The sequence below is a fragment of the Crocodylus siamensis genome, chromosome 3 (assembly GCF_052110815.1).
Source record: "Crocodylus siamensis isolate JL-2025a chromosome 3, ASM5211081v1, whole genome shotgun sequence".
Lineage (NCBI taxonomy): Eukaryota > Metazoa > Chordata > Crocodylia > Crocodylidae > Crocodylus > Crocodylus siamensis.
The window spans coordinates 146262093-146277842 of NC_143397.1; the positions used below are offsets into that span (position 1 = coordinate 146262093).

At 42.7% G+C, this 15750-nt stretch overlaps 1 protein-coding gene across 45 annotated transcripts in view; it reads left to right on the forward strand.

The window, feature by feature from the left end:
• The first annotated feature begins 415 nt into the window (after nucleotides 1-415).
• The window catches only part of LOC149868954 (uncharacterized), a 220837-nt gene continuing 205502 nt past the window's right edge, over nucleotides 416-15750 (forward strand). For 42 of the 45 annotated variants that reach the window (XM_090039434.1, XM_090039433.1, XM_090039443.1 and 39 more), the window contains exons 1-2: nucleotides 416-754; nucleotides 3855-4134. The gene's annotated coding sequence lies outside the window, so the exon portion shown is untranslated. Of the gene's footprint in view, nucleotides 755-1487; nucleotides 1640-3854; nucleotides 4135-15750 lie in introns of those variants that run through there. The other 3 variants (XM_090039424.1, XM_090039461.1, XM_090039460.1) reach the window with 2 other exon arrangements.

The window sequence follows — 15750 nt, forward strand, 5'->3', positions numbered from 1 at the left end:
CTAAATGGGGAGAAGCAGAGGCTGTGTGGGGAAAGGAAGGCGGCGGGAGGTCCGAGTTGCTCTGACAAGACACTGAGGGGGCCTGGGGGGCTGGATAGCCCCAGGTTTCTGCCACTTTGCTGGAGGGAAAGGAGCTGCGTGTTCCCTGCCAAAACCACTTCCCCGGGTCGTCCTCCCCACCCAGCTTAGAATTGGACAAAAACTGGGTGGTGGGGGGCAGGAAAAGCTGCGGGGGGGCTCCGCAGCCTGCATCTCGCACGTGCACACAAAGGGACCTGGATAGAGCCCGGGCGGCGGCTTCTCCCGCCGGGGTAATGACTCCAGCCCCGTCCCCCCATGATACATTACACACACGAGGCGTCGGAGCGCTTCCCTCCAAACTTCCAGCTGGGGGCGGGGGGTAGGGGCAGTTGTGTGCTGGGAGCGGGGTGTTTATCTGGCGGGGAGCCGGGCACTGATTGCGGCTCCGGGGCCGCACCGCGCTCCCTGCAGGCGAGGCGAGGCGGCTGGAAAGTTGTTGAGCGGGGAAAGTTGCGAGACAAAAGCGAGGGGAGCGCGTCTCCGCTCCTTTGTTCTGCGTGGGGCGGGAGAGGAGGAGGGGGTGAGGACCTTTGCGAGAGAGACCGGCTGAGCCAGAGGCGCGCTCCGAGAGCCGGCGTGATCAGCAGCAATTAGGCTCTCCTGCAGATCCCCCCTCTCCCCCCCAGCAAACCCAGCCGGGCGCTGCCAGGAGGAAGGTGCATCCCTCTCCAAGGTGAGCCCTCCCGCTTGGTTTTTCTTTTGTTGAGAAACTTCCCCCCCTTCCCAAACTTTCCCCCCCCCGTGGATTTTTACTCCAGAAAGTTGCTGGGAATGCGATGGGTGGTGCGGGCCAGGCGGGGGTGGCCCCGGGGCTGTGGGGGTGGCGGGTATCCTGCCCCCGCTTTGTCCGCACAGGGTGGGTGTTGCGGGGGGCGATCACGGCAGGGAGCCCCCTCGCTGCCGGGGCTCGCTTCCCAGGGATGCTGGGCCCGTGGCTGCGCTTTGTGCAACAGGTAGAGATGCCGAGGGCTTTTTGTTGTTGCTGCCGTTGTGGCCACGCCTGGGCTTTTGTGGCCGCTGTGGATCGGGCGCCTCCAAAAAGTGAGAAGAGGCCAGAGGCTTAGCGACTCCGCTCCTCTGGTCCCTTTTGGTGGGGGCGGGGGGTGGGGGTTGGCTTTGCTTGCACTTGTTTGGCTTTTGGGGGGTTTTGCTTTTTTTTTGGTGTGTGTGTTGCCTTCGCTTGTCCCATCAGATCGGAAGAGATCAAGCTGCCTGAAGCCAGATCCCGAGGGGACCGACTGGTTGCCCCCCCCCCGCCCGGCTGTCAAGGGGCTGCGAACAAAGAGGGGCATCTCCCAGAGAGGAGGGCTTGGGAGGTGGCTCGTCCCTCCCCTTCAGCGGGGTGGTGTCCTGCAGGGAGCTGGGCCCAGGATCAGGGAGGGATGGGGGGCACTGCAAGATGCTGTCTGAATTGGCGGGAGGGGAAAAGGCAGTGTCGGCCCTGGGTCTACCAGGAAGGGGGTGGGGGGGACCTGCTGCCGTTGCCTGCCTCTTTGTCTGCGCAGGGAACTTGAACAAAAGGAGAAACTCGGATGAACTCCCATCTCTCTTCCTTTGGGTGAGCTCAGCTCAGTTTTGCACCTTTCCCCCGCAGGGAAACCCCCCCAAACTTTCCCCACTGAGAGCCAGCAGCCCCTCAGTCTGGCCACAGGGTCCCTGCATTTCCTTCTCAAGAGTTTTAAAAGAGGGAGAAGGTAATGTCTAGGTTCCTCTGTTCTCTTTCTTCTCTCCCTCTAGGGCAGGCTTTGGTGAGACTGGAAGGGGCTGAGTGGGGAGAAGGGGGGGGGCGGCAGACTCCCCGCTCTTTCTTTGTACTTTTAGGAGCACAGGCAGGTATTCTTTGTTGGAGCTGCAGCTCAGCCCCTCTGGATCTGCTTGTGTAACAGAGTGGCGGGCACTGATCTGCATCTCCCCCCTGCCCTTTTGCTTGGGATTTGCTTTGTTTAGGATCTTTAAAAGGTTGGGTGTATATTTTTCTGGGCAGGGAGGGGAGGGGAGAAGAAAGAGCTGAGTAAGAAAACTTCTGAGAAGTTATCAGAACAAGAGAGCTATGGGGATGGTGAGAGGTCTGTAGCAATTCTGTGGAAGGATGGGCTCAGATCTGGGGGAGTGCCAGGTAATTGAGACCTCCCTAATGAAGAAAAGGAAGGGCATGCACAGTGTGTAGAAGGCCGTATAACTAATTTGGAGACCCTCAGAGAGACCATTTGATTGAAGCTTTTGGGGGCAGAGAGAATTTGGATGGCCAGCTACCTAGGTGAATTAGTTTAGACTCCCAGCAGCCTACTTTATTTCATCTTTTGTTTCGTTCCTTTTCTACTGTAATATTTTTGACATTTACATTTTCTATTCAGTATGATAACTTTGGAAAAGTTTCTTTGTTTACCCCATGCTTTTCTGCTCTTATTTTACTCTCATCTGTTGCTTTTGTAACAGAAACATTGAATAAAAACTGCTTCTTCCCTCCCTTTATTCCACTTCACCTTTCTCCCCCTTTTCTGTGTCATGTTCTCTTTCTCCTTTACTCCTTTCTCTTCCTTCCCCCCGCCACACTCCTCTTCTCTCCTGTATTACATAAGACTCTGTACTTTTCCAATCTGCATCTATTGCCACACATTCTTCAACCTCCCTTTTCCTCCTCTTGGCCAAAATTTCTCCCTCTCATGTATTTCCTTGCCTTTTCCACCAAAAATCTTGTGGTCTGTTTTGTCTTGTGTCTTCCCCCCCAACTGTGCACACACAGATCAGCTTAGGGCCCTCTAAAATCTGTCCAACTGTAAGCACTTTTTTCCCATGGCCCCTCCAAAATTATCCTTTCACACATGGCTTGTTGCACACATTCTCCTCCTTAACAATAGTCCTCTTTTTCCCCTTCTCCACATGTGTGCATCACCCTTTACTCTGTTTTCTATATACAAGCTTATTTTCTTCTCACATGCTCGTTCCACCCATGGCAGAACCAACAGAGCATTTCATTCCATTCCTCTTCAACACATGCAACCCTTATCTGCACCAGCGTGGCCCTCTCCCCTATATTGTCCCACTATTGTTATTAATTAAGGAACCACATCAATGGTGGCAGTGGGTGGAAATACAAGTATATACAAGCAATTGTCTTTAATGGCTCTGTCATTTGTTTTAGGAAGATTCAGGTCTCAACAACAAATGCAACCAAGGCCTTGGCTACATTAGTGTTCCTTGTAACAGCAAGAGAAGAGATGTAACAATAAGAGAAAGCTATTATAGGCAGGGAAATAGAGCCTCTCCTGTCCCTAGCTTTGTGCTTGCCAAGTGCTTTCTCCCATACTTTCTTTGGAGTCATACATGCACTCTAAGTAGGTGCACTCTTAAATGTCCTACTTTCTTCAGGTACCTTCAGGCTTTATTTCTTCCCATACCATTCTGTTCTTGGGATTTTTAAATGTTTTTTTTAGACTTCACAGATCCTCTCTGCTGCTTGTCCTGTTGCCTTGGGGTTTGCCAAGATGTAAGATTATATGTGTAGAAAAATACGTAAGCCATTTTTGCACAATACTAAAAGCACAAAATAACAGTAACTCTCTGAATTCTCCGATAATACTTCTGCATGGTGATTTTACCAGACATTATTTTATTACAGATTTGATCACCTTCTGAATGTAGAGTGTAGCTGAAATATTCCAAAGAGCGTCACTTCGTTATTTGTATTTTGATCCATGAATAGAGCAGCAGTTACTGTAGTGAAGTATTGCTGATGTATTGGAACTAACGCTCATTTGTCTCATTTTGAATAGGTCAAAGTGTGTTGGAGAAGCATGATGGCTGCCAAAGCACCTTAGAGCTGTACTGCATTACTGCTTAATTCAACTGCGGCTATTTTGCTGGGACCTGGGATAGGAGAAACTGGGAATGAATAAAGACATCAAGCATCATCATTTGGATTTGCACATCAGTTAATGAAGTGGTAGAAGTAGTGGATGTGGCTTTTAAATCAGAAAATGTGCAGAAGATGCTGATGAAAATGTTTTGGAGTAGATCACTTTTTGATACTGAGGTTCTACCAGATAAAATAAGGTAAGATTACTTTTAAAAAAACAAAACAAAACTTACCCATCAAAATATCAAGTACATTAATTTTTGTTTTAGACAAACAAGTGTTTGTTATTTTAATAGATATCCCTTTCTTTTCATTCCTACCTGTGGTATTATGTGGTGTAACCTGTGAGGAACATTTCTAGTTTGGAACTTATGTTTCTTAAGTTTAGACAAAGTTCTGTAAGTAATAACATTATTTCTGTTTCCCCCCCAAGAGGTATCCAGCACCCAGAGAAATCATTGACTTCGGTAGTAGTAGTTAGAACACTTCTAAACATCAGATGACTAATTTTGAAGAGACACGATTAAAAATGATTTAACCAGAGCATCTTTTGTAATAGATTTTTAAAAAAACATTTAAAGACGTATTACTGTTTTGATTTCAACTTAGTATGCAGGTGCTTTAGGTTTAAAAAAAACAGATGAAAGCAACTACAAAAGATAATTTTTATATCAGTTAAAATGTTTAATAATTAAAATTACTACTTTTGTTTTCTATTTCTTAGTTTGGATTTAAGCATTCTTGCTAAACTTATATTTGCATCCCAAATGTTCCAGCTTTGTGAGAGTTCATGAGATACAGCCAGTGACTGACACTTCTGTTTTGATTGTTCAAGCTAGCTGAGTGGCTTGCAAAAATTAAACAGAATTTATGAAGAAAAGTTAGGATGAAGTTAACTCAAATCCAATCTTTGGTGCTGAAACCTAGGAGAGGAAATATGGTATCCCTAACTGAATTATGAAGCTTGTAAAGAACATAATTTAGTGTAAAAATATTTTAAATTGAACTCCTTATTGATATTTTTGTATTTATAACACAGTATGAAAACAGTTGCTTTTGATGTATGGTTTACATTCACTGATTGGTTCAGGCCTATAAAAGATGTAGGACCGACAAAAGCATACAGAATCTTAGGAAAAGTGATGAGCTGGTTGCCCTAGTTTAGAGCAAAAAAAAAAAAAAAAAAAAAAGAAAAAAAAAGAAATAGAAATCCAATAAATAATTGCATGCTATCCTATCCAGTTGTAAAGAGAGACCCTGTGGAGAGAAGAAAAATATGATGGAGACTACTTTCAAGTAACTTCATTAAGTGAAATGCAGATATTTCATTTATGGAGCTGTAAAGTTTGTCTCTGATCCCTTCAACCTGTTATTGTTCTGTGTATACCTGTTTAGCTATGTGACTGCAGTTTGTGTAGGCATGGTGAAGCTAGCAGCCAGAAAAAGGTAAAAAAACAGTTCCTGCTGATTCAGGGCAGGGTGTGGAAATCCATCTGGGACTGTGGATACATACTTGGACAGCTAGACTGTACTGAGATCCATGTTGCAATGGTTACAGGGCTAAGTTGAGTTAGCTAGCTTGGTACCTCTGCATGAACTGCAGTCGCATCTTTGGATTGTGGCATGCACGCCTTCAGTGACACTGAATGGACATCTTTTTAAGTAAGACGCTTTTTTGTTGTAAGAAAAGCTCTATTTCATCTTTATCTTTTCTCAGAGTGAAAACAACTATGGGAATGACATAATTGGAAATGGACTCTGGAGAAAGAAGAATTTAAAATATTTGTAGAACAATTTCTCAGGTCATGGGCGACGGGTGCCTCCTGAGTCTGGGGGGGGCACCAAATTGCCGACTGGGGGAGGGGGTACCCCAGCAGTCAATCACTGACTAGCAGGGAGGGTACCCCAGCGGCCTATCGCTGAGCCTGAAATCACCAATGGTGAAACCAGAAGTGCACTTCCGGTTTTGCGGCTAGCATTTTCAGGGGGTGCACGGCCAATCTCAGGGGGTGCATGTGCATCTGCATGCACCCCCTATGAGTCCTCAGTGTCTCAGGCTGGCATAAATGGCTACAATTATGATGAGTTTGAGTCTGAAGAAGTGACAGAAGAAAGTGGGGTTGTTTCTTCTGCTGCTGTTGCTGTTTTTTTCAAGTAGTGGGGTTGGGATTTGGATATTATTGGATGCTGGAGCTTGCTCTCTCCTTTGGAGAAAGCCAAGATGGGGCCCCGTGGAAATTAAAGTTTTGTGAAGTCCTGCTTTCTTCATTGGTCTCCCATTGTTGCATCTTATTGTTTTCCTTGTACTGTCCCTTTAAGGCCAAAGCCCTCATGCTCAGCACTGCAGGGTTCAGTGGCTTTGTGGCAGTTTTGCAGCACTGGGGACTTCTGGTTCTCTGCCATGAGGAGCCAGGGGCATTCTTGGTTGTTCTCCCTCCACAGGACTGGACTGGGTCAAGTCAGAGGCAGAGCAAGTGTAAGTTATGCATACATCTACTGAGGGCAACTGTTAAGATCCACTCTGGGATGTGATTCCAGAGACTTACAATAATAAATGAACGTTAGTACAACACAGAGTGTCCAGAGTGTTGTTGCTGAACTCGCAACATATCACCCATGGCACCAAAATTGTTCTGTAGAGAACAGTGTTCCACAAGAATTATGCAGGGTTTTTGGTTGTAGCTGTGTTGGTCTAAGGACATAAGCAGGCAGGGTTCTTTGGGTAGATGTGATATTCGACCAACTGAGAGGTCAGAACAAAGCTCTTTGCAAGTGTTCAGGCACAAAGGCCCTTCTTTAGGCACAGGGAGACTCTGTGGTTGTTGCCTGAAAGCTTGCAAAGCTACTCAGTTGGTGTAATAAAAGATACCACATCTACCCAAAGAACCTTGCCTGCCACGAGAACTATGAAACTTGAAGAACCTCAAATTTGCACAAAATCCAATGATTTTTCAGAGAGATTAGGACCAATGGTGTGGAGATCCTGTGATTTACACCGGCTTAGGGGGGCTTCTCATTTGCACTAGTGCAGAGCCAGTGTTATCTGAGTTTTCATTGCTGTCAGCTGCCTGAGAACATTGTGCATGAAGTGCAGGGAGAGTTTCTATGATATAGTTGGACTATGCCAAATTTGGGCTGTAAGCCTTGTCATGATGATTTTTGACCCAAGGAGGACTTTTGGGTAGTCCAGAGGAGGAAATCGCAGGGAGAGTGCCCCAGGAATTGTTGTCCCATTTTGCTTAGTGGAAAAGTGGGAAGAAATTTTATTTATATATATGGAGGGAGCAATGTGCCTTATTGTTTCCATTTGTGCGTATTTTATACTTGGCTTTGGTGCCACTGATTGTATTATTTGTTAGTTACTTTGTTTGATGCTGATTCAAATTGACAGATGTTTAGTTAATAATTATAGACAAAAATATGCTGTTCATGTTCTCTGTCTGCATTCTATATGACTCCACTTGTTTACCACTAACACTTAACTTGAGAGATGAGAATTTTGCAATGAGGTATAAATATTGGGATGTGTTCTATCTTTGGCTTTTGTGAAGTCGAAGATTGTCCTCATTTAAGTGAGGCACATGCCCCTCTAAATGTTGCTTAGTCTTGGAAGAGAAAAGTTCACGTATAGCTGCCTAAAAAAGATAATCAGTATGTTTAGAGTTCTCTCTCCAAATATTTAGGGGCAACTTAGCACGTAAATAGAACTTGCCCACCAGCCTGCATTGCTGCACAATGCTAAGTGGTGGGTCAGGTTAGAGGTACTTGGTTATTGGAATATGATAGTTTTCATCACCTTTTGTTGTTCTCCTTGATTGTATTTATTGGTACATAGCTAGGTAGCATGTCCAGCCCACTAGCAGGCTCTTTTCTGATCTTTAGCATCTGTATGTTCCTAATATGAAATTTGCTGCAAATCTTCTCTGAGGCCTTAAGTAGCATGCAGTTATGCTTGATACCTTGGCCTTTTGTTGATTTAAAATGCATAGACATGTTTGGACTTCTAGGGGAGATTAAAAACCCTGTGCATTTTAATGGAGAATCGAATGCGCTTAGAGAGGAAGAGAAAAAACCTCCCTTTATATAGTAATAATGCCACCACAAGTGCAGATTCAGAATGTGTATCTGTCCATATTGTGGAATAGATTGTCGTGCATGCAGTACAGTACAAAGAAGGCTCCTGTCACTTGTGCTAGCTCTTGATGTTCTTGTTCCAAGTGACTTATGGAATTCTCCAAAGCAAATTTGATAAAATTTCCAAAAAAGAAGTAAATTGACCTGCTGTGAAGTGTGTTCTGTTTCATGCAATGCAGAAATCTTGATATTCCCCTGCCTATCCATTTAATAGCCTGTTTAACGTTTGGTGATATTTATAGAGCATTTAATAGATGAAAAGCACTGTGTAAATTCTGAATAGTAGCACTATGGTATTAATTATTGTTTTAAAAGTAAACGTTATTTCCAAAAAATTGAAATAATGAATCGGTGCCTTATTATGTCTAAGCAGTTGGACATGAGTGTGAATGTTGCTAACTATCTTGTATACCTGAATGCACTGTTGGCACAAGGCCAAGTGTCTCAACCATCCAAAGATATTTCAGAGATATTTAAGGGGAGCTTCTCCTAAGAATGAAGGGTAGTGAGGGAGCAAGCACAAAGGTGTGTGGTTTAGTGGCTGACATAATGGGTGGATGAGAGGCAGGAATCAACCTCTCATTACCAAGGTGGGGAGAGGCTTTGAGGGACCTTTGATATGAAGACCCAGGGGACTGATATTTGATGTAACGGAGAAGGGCAAGCAGTGCTCAGAATAGAGTCTAACTCTTTCTTATGAGTTGTGTCAGTCCACCTGTGCTACAGAGCATTTCTAATGAGAAAACAAGAGTCCTTAGATTCTGATAGGAATGATAAACATCTTGGGTCTATGTCATGAATGAGAAAATTATTGCCTGTTTGACATATGAAAGAAATATAGAGTTCCTTTTTTTAGCCCTACACATTCTAAATGAAATTCTTATTTGAAATAACTGCACTATCTTCAGCAGAGTTACAAGAGGGATAAAATTAACCTCTTCTATTTTAATTTCATAGTACTACACTCTATAATGCAAGAGGTCATTTTGATAAATGCTGACATTCTGTCTTTCAGAAAAATCAATAATTTAATACCAATGTGTACTAGTTTTGGAGTTATAATCGATTTTTCTACTGTAAGCAAGTATGTAGTGAAATGTACTAAACTTAAACATGCTGTAGGCAAGGATATGTGTGGCCATTTGCTAAGAGCTTTTCGGAACTTGGCAACTGACTTCTGGGCAGGCAGCATTGCTTACTACATACATTTTGCCAAGAATAGAATTGATGATGGTTCTGAATATATAAGTCAACTGATGTTACCAATGCTTCAGTTAGCTTTCAAGCCTAAAGAAGCTGTAGAAGTGTAAGAGAAGAGAGAGTGCATAAATCTGTAATGGTTTTTAGTGAGAAAAGGGGTTGCAAATAATGCATATTCTCCTTGATGAAAACTAAATTTGCAAAATAAATAAAAAAAATTAGACGCACTTTCTTGATCTGGTGACGCAGTCTGGCACCCTAAGACAGGCAGTAGCTCTGCTCAGTGTCTCTGGATTCAACCTGATTGATTGAGGGTCAGAAATAGGGAGCTATATGAGAAAATGGTCTTGATGCTGTTTTCTGTACTTGTACTTGATGTTATCTGCACCTTACTTTTTTAATAATCCTTGAAATTCATTGTCTGCAAAAAAGTCAGTGGAATTAAAGTTAGTTCAAAAGTTACAGATTTGCTTTTATCATGTAGGTGTGCTACAGCTTTATGATTCATAGGTCTGATTCCATTTTCAGTCTTAAATTCCAATTTCTGCATTCTATAGATTTATCAGTTCAAAGCTGCTCTTCCGTGCATATTTAAGGATTATGTCCCAGATCAAGACTTGATTTATTTGGGATTAACTGACATGTCTTCTTTGAATAATGTCATTCAACCCTGCATGATTCTGATACAAGGGAATTATTGTAGGCCTGTTGTAGCTGATTATCTGAATGTATAGAAAAAGGTTTTAAAATGAAAATGAGTGTTTTTGGAAAAGAATCTTGTTGTTTGAGCTGAAGAATGGAGTTCAGGAAGCTCTGAAACTTAATAATGAAATGCAAATTATGTAAACCAAGCAAGCATCCTCCTTCAAACTATCAACACCTATGTTAAGAGTATAGTTTTTAAGAGGATGGAATATTTGAATGAAAACAAATTTGAGTAGATATGTAAATTAGCTACCAATATAACAATAATGCATCCTCAATTCAGATTACATTATTTTAAATGGCAAGATTATGAAGAACAGCACAGGATTATAAAATTTGAAATTTAACATGAGATTTTTAGAGTCTGTCTGCACATATTTAGTTTGAAGCTAACTTCAAAACACTCAATTTCATGTCTTGACTGGAGTATCTTTAAGTCACATTTCTTGAGAAATGCCAATGTTGGAGAAAGAATACTAGATATATTTTTAGAAAACTGTATTTTCAATTGTATATTATTTCTGGTTCAAGCAGGTTGCAAGACATTGAATATTCGTATCTTTCTGACCATCTTAGTACATATTTTTACTTGAATTCAAACATTATCTTTTCATCAGTGTTTCAAGAATTTAATCAATGTTTATACCTTTCAAGCTAGAGACTGGAGCAATATCCTTTCTTAAAGCATTAAATCTAAGTGTTGGTATGGAGAGGGCTTTCACCTGTCTAGTAGTATGGAATATAATGGCCAGTTGGGGTAGTACTGGCACGGAAGCACCTAGGAATAATGTCTCAAAAGCAACCCCCCTCTACCCCCACAAAACCAAAAAACCAAACTCAAGGCCAGTAAAATTTTAGCAGACTAGTACACATTTTTAAGACTTCTGTGCTTCTCAAAATATTTGTTATGATTGATTGAACAGAAGGAAAAGATTTCACTAGGGGATAATCTGTTTGTCTTTTGATTTTCTAGTTTGTCCGTCTAACTTTTCCAAAGATAAGTGTAATGGTGATCTTGCCTTGGAATGTGGCTCCCTGCAGAACCTGCCATTCCACTTGCCATAAGGGCTAGCTGGAGAGAATTTGTGATTTTCTCCCTCATAAGATCAAGAAGGCTTTGATTATTATGATGGTCCAGCTTCCTGCCAGCTTATAGTGGGCATTTATATATGTACCTTTTTGTGCTGCAATGAGACAGAGATACGCCCATTTAGATTACTCGAGTCTGCTCTGCATGTGAGTTGGTGCACACTGTGCTGCATTACGTACAGTTGTATAAACGGCAAAATGTGCATTAGTGCACAGAAAATGGCGGTGGTGTGCTTTTGAACTAAAGTACCTCCAAGGTGTTTTAGTTCGAAAGCACACCACCACCATTTTCTTTGTGCTGATGCACATTTTGCCACTTACACAACTGCATGAAGTGCCAGGTGCTTGCACGTGTAAAAAGTAACATGGTGACGTATTGGTTGATCCTGAATAGGGCAACAGATGTGTGAGTTCCCAACAATGTGTGTGTTTAGGAGAACTTAAAGCAAACAAAGAAACAAAAAAACCCCTTTCCTTGCAACAATCTGTGTTTACTTCCTGTTTATAATGCGTTTGGATTTAGTCACAATATAAACACTGACATATTCAGGATTAATTAAAATTCTTCCTTAGTTTGCTCTTAAAATACTTTCTTTAACATTAATATTAACCCACTTGCCACAAAAGTGCTTTTACAGTCTAGTACATTAAAACCAATAATTGTGATGTTTTGATCAACTTTTTTTGGTCACCTATACTTTATGTTGCTGTATTTGGACCCAAGTAGCTAAATTCAGCAATATTAAACACACCACTTAAGAGAATTGCTATTGGCTTCAGAGGTGATGTGTGTGTGATCAACACTTCTGAAAAAACAGTTAGAAGCCTACCCTTGAAAATGTTGGCCTTAGACTAGAACCTTAAGAGCAAAGAACTTCTTCCTCTGTATTTTATGTAGTATCTCATGAAGTGTCAGAGCTTCATAAATCTCTCTTGTTTTCCATCAGCAATCTCCGATTAGTGTTTCTGTTTTAGACCCCTATTAGTGTCTGAAATGATCACAAAATCCTATCGACAAAAACACCTCACAGAAAGGGATATTAATTATATTAGTAGTGATCAGAAACTGACTGAAGAAACAACACTATAATCATCTTCAAACATTTATCTCAACGGCCAGGGATGTTACAAGTTCCTCCACGGCGAAGCAGAGCCAGGACAAGTACCATAAAAATAATTGAGTTTCATATTTAGTAGGCTCCTGACAGATGTTGAAAAAAAGGTTTCATAGTTTCATAGATGTTAGGATTGTAAGGGACCTATTAGATCATCGAGTCTGACTCCCTGCCCTGGGCGGCAATGAGTGCTGGAGTCAGATGACCCCAGCCAGGTGTCTATCCAGTCTCCTTTTAAATACCTCCAAGGAAGGGGACACCACCTCCCTTGGAAACTTATTCCATATTTTGGGAGCCCTTATGGTAAAGAATGTTTTTCTAATGTCCAATCAGAATTTGCTCTCTTCCAGTTTGTGGCCATTATTTCTAGTTACCCTGATGGGCACCCTAGTAAACACTGTATCTCCTATTTCTTGCTTGCCCCCCGATGAGTTTGTAGGTGGCCATGAGATCACCTCTTAGCCTCCTCTTGCGGAGGCTGAAGAGGTTCAGGTCTCCTAATCGGTCCACATCCGTTTTTTTTCTGTAGGCCTTTAACCAGGCGAGTGGCCCGCCTCTGAACCCTCTCCAAGCCATCCACATCCCTCCTGAAGTACAGTGCCCAAAACTGGATGCAGTACTCCAGCTGCAGCCTGACCAGGGCCGCATAGAGAGGAAGTATTACCTCCCTAGACCCGTTTGTGATGTACCTACTTATGCAAGAAAGAGTGCAGTTAGCTTTACTTATTATCTCATCACACTGGTGACTTGTGTTAGTTTCGGAGGCGCCTGTGACTCCGAGATCCCTTTCTGCAGTTGTGCTACTTAGAATGGTACCTCCCAGGCTATAGGAGTGTTGATGATTCTTCCTCCCCAGGTGTAACACGTGACACTTATCTTTGTTAAACTGTGTGATGGGATCTGATGTGCAACTGCAATAATCAAGCCTCCTGCTGTACCACATGTGCATGGCAGGAGGTGTGATTCTGGGTGGAGCATCAGATCTCATAAAGTCATATGGCTGGTACAGTGGGAGTTGGGACCATGATCCTAGCCTTCCCCTGTGCTGGCAGCCTTAGCTTTTGAGGCTGGGAGCCCTGTCAGGTGATGGAGCTCCCTGCTGCCGTGTGCATGTTTCACCTCTATGGCTGGGAGCTCTGATTACTGACAAGGCTCTCAGCTGCTGGAAGCCCTGAACACTCACAGGGGTCCTACCTGCGGGGAGGCATACTGCACTTCCTGTGGTTTCTGCTGGCTGCTCAGAGCTTCCAGCCAAGGGAATTTACTGTGCTCTGAAGGCTGGGAGCACTGATCAGCTGACCAGGGGTCCCATCTGGGAGTGTTTTCTGCCAGCCCAGGAGTAGGGTGGGAGGGGGAACCTATCTAACATCACTGTGGCCACTGTCCCCATCTGATCTGGGCTCTCCATGCAGCTTGACTGGAGCCAGGCAAGAGTGGCTGTGGAGCTCCCCTCTGCCCTGACATTAGGTGGGAGCAATAGCATCAGGTGGGAGAAGAGGGGAATGCATGGGGAAGGGACATGCCATTGAGAATAGCAGGGAAGGGGTGGGATCTTATCTGATTCAGGGACTTTGAGGAAAAAATGAAGTCCCTATCTGCTGCTGCTCCTGTGGTGTGGTCTGCCCACCCTGGTGAGCGTGGGAGTGGGAATACAGCCATCCATGCGGTGCTGATTGTTGGTCCTATACACCCCCCTTGACAAAATCTGTTCATGTGTAGACATGTATGGGTGTGTATATACCGGGCACCTAAAAAAACAAAAAGAAAAAAAGTCTTTTATCGTTTTGTACTTTGACATCATGGCACTCATTATAGAGGCAATGATGGATGTTTTGGCCACTGACAGTAAGTGTGTATTGTGGCTGCAGTATGTTTTGTTTTTTGCTTTCTATGTCTCCTTATTCCTGATTACTACAGTATGGATACACTTTTTTGAGACACCCTGTGCTTATAGTTAATGGGAATACTAGACGTATTAAATAATGCATAGTAATTTTTAGTGCTAAGTGATTTTATGATTATGTTGTTTGAATGTTAAGTGTTTTGATAGTCTAAGGGTAGTTACAAATGCTAGCATTTTGCTGCATAAGTGAATTCATTTCTGTATTTATGTAGAAAGATGCAATATAAGTTTGCTGTATAGTTCTTCAGTTGTATGGTTGGAATGGTTCCTGCCTGGGTTTGGTGGCTAAGGTCATTTGGTTAAGAAACCATGACAGAGGCCAAGGAGGAAGAGTCCTCTTGCTGAAGGGAATGCTTTGGTTCTCCTGTATGTGATTAAGTATTCACCAGGCACATTGTGGCAATTTAGGTAGCAAACCAACACAAATTGACTATGGAAAGTACATTGGATACATTGGACAATTGTGTGAAGAAAGCCATGAAACATAGATCGGTTGAACCCTTAGAGAAAATAGTATGGTACTTGGACATGTAGGATGCTTACAGATGGGGGGGGAAAAAAAGAAGCAAAATAGTGCTTTACTTTCAGCTTGGTGTGCACCTGTACTGAGTGCAATGCAAGCCCAGAGGAGGCGTCACATTAGTTTGACCTAGCTTGCCTAATGTCTGTATAGGTCAAGCACTTCTGCATGGCTTTTAGGCACTTTTATCTAATAGCTGATTGAATTGGTTATTAGATAAAAGCACCAAAAAGCCCTGCTGAAATGTCTGATCTATACATTTTGGGTTGTTTTGTTTGTTTTTTAAACATATGTCAGTGGCCATTGGCACACTGTGGTCAGCGTGTAATGTGTAGAACTTTGTGACCAGGTGCACTGCATCTCAGATGCATTGTAAATGGTAATTGGTTATTAAAGAAATGGGCAGCCCAGGAGGCTATGGGGCTCTGTATTGCTGTACAGATCATTACCCAGACCATTTTTCATATATGTATTTCCCCAACACTTCCTTATGTTGTGTTGTCACCTTATTAAGATTGGTTAATTTTTTTTTTCTTAATTTCTTCCTCTGTGGTGGTGTCAGACTGCAAGACCCCATGTGTAAATTTATGGCGAAGAATTACTGCTGACACATCGCCATTGGCATGGTAACATGTGAAGTAGGATGTTTTGGTGCGTGGATATGCCCCTTCTTTATCTCTGTTCATGTTGTTTATTTAGGGAAAGAACACTCTGGGCATAAGAAGCTTGGAGGTTATGGTGTCCTCCTAGTTAGTGAATGTGATATAATAGTTGCCTGCCTGGAAAGTACTTGGCTTTTGACAGATATGAAGATTTTTGTGCATCTCGGAACTGTATTAGAGCCATCAGGCATTAGAGAGGCTGTGTTTAGGGTTCGAGTATGTGCTAACTATTTATCATGTGCATTGTCCAGGGAAGTTTGCTTTAATCTCTATGCTAGTTGCTTTTTAGGAAACAGTGCATTGCTTTCTGGTTAATAAATATGATGCACCTGACAAAGTCTTTTGTTTTATGATGGAAAGAACAAACAGTTTGTTATGTCTAACAAATAGTGTAGCTGATTTTTTTTTTTTTTCCTCTTGTTTTTTCTCCTGGGTGCTCTTAAAGTGTAACACTACTGTTCTTGCACAGACAAAATTTCCCTACT